We start from the raw sequence: 1,558 nt of genomic DNA, 5'->3' as shown, positions 1-1,558 counted from the left end.
CTATGAAACTTGAACAAATGGACTATGAATGCACCATGAATCAAGAATCAATGGACTAGGAATGCACTATTCAAAAGAGTAAGAAATAACCTATCTATCTATCTATTTGTCTATCTGTCTATCTTTCTATCTGTCTGTCTGTCTGTCTCTCTGTCTGTCTATCTGTCTATCTCTCTATCTATCTATCTATCTATCTATTTGTCTCTCTGTTTGTTTGCCTGTCTGTCTGTCTATTTGTTTGTCTGTCTCTCTGTCTGTCTATCTGTCTATCTATCTGTTTATTTGTCTATCTATCTATCTATTTATCTATCTATCTATCTATCTATCTATCTATCTATCTATCTATCTATCTCTCTGTCTCTCTGTCTCTCTGTCTGTCTGTTTGTCTGTTTGTCTGTATGTCTGTCTGTCTATCTGTCTGTTTGTCTGTCTTTCCTCACTGAGCACTTTATCTATTTATCTTTCCTTTCCCTTCATTATTTTGCAAGTAATCTTTAGATATCACACCCATTTGAGCAAGAACAATCAAAATTGTTTCCATTGTGTACCATGGATGTTTGGGGCGCTAATACATTCCTCTTGCATAACCAACTTCCTTACCCAACATATCTCTTTCCCCGGGGTTTTATCGATGTTTTCCATTTTCTTCGGGAATAAATAAAGTTCGATGGCGACTCTGTTGTATGTTCGAGTGTGCGATGCGTTCAGGTATATTTCCGATAGCTTCAATATTCAGACTCATGATATCCTACGTATATCAACTTTTAGTTCAAAAAATTAACACTACTATAAAAAGTAGATTTCGTAACGAAATTTTACTTAGGCCAAAGTATCAACAGTGGTAGAATCTATTCAATTAAGTGTATTCATTTTATTTTTATTTGTAAGCCAATTTTTATGACAGTCATTGTTTTCAATCGTCGGAAAAAGTGGGGTTTGGTTACGTGTTTGAAACTCAACACCAATTTTGTTTTTTATTTATTTTTAACTACTTTTTACCATGGTAAAAATTTCAGTTGTGGTAAAAATTGGTATATTCTCATATGTTCGAATCCTAGCACCAACAATTTGGTTTATTTATTTATTTTTAAGTCACTTTTTACCATAGTTGAAATTCCAACCGTGGTGAAAATAGACTTTTGGTCATATGCGTTCAAATCACGACACCAACAGTTTTGTTTTTTATTTATTTTTAAGATACTTTTCAGCATGGTTGAAATTCCTTTTTTTTTTTAAGTTAAAAATGTTGGAGTTGGTTGAAAATATACATGTTGAAGAAGTCTCACATTGTTTAGTTTTGTGAATGAAGAGAGAGTACAAGACTATATATATGATACAATTTTTTTTGAAGTTCCACATCACTTAGTTTTTTGAAGGAAGAGGGAGTCCAAGGTTATATATATATGATTTGAGTTCTTCATTCCAAGATGCAACAGTCAAAAACACTTTAAGCTTGTATTTCACTTTCTTTGTTCTCTTATACGCTTGTATTAGAGTGTTGTGAGATGTAATTTTATATTTATTTTGGAGGGTGTGGGTGTACCAGGGGAATTGATTA

The sequence above is a fragment of the Lathyrus oleraceus genome, chromosome 1 (assembly GCF_024323335.1).
Source record: "Lathyrus oleraceus cultivar Zhongwan6 chromosome 1, CAAS_Psat_ZW6_1.0, whole genome shotgun sequence".
Lineage (NCBI taxonomy): Eukaryota > Viridiplantae > Streptophyta > Magnoliopsida > Fabales > Fabaceae > Lathyrus > Lathyrus oleraceus.
This window is presented reverse-complemented; position numbering follows the sequence as displayed.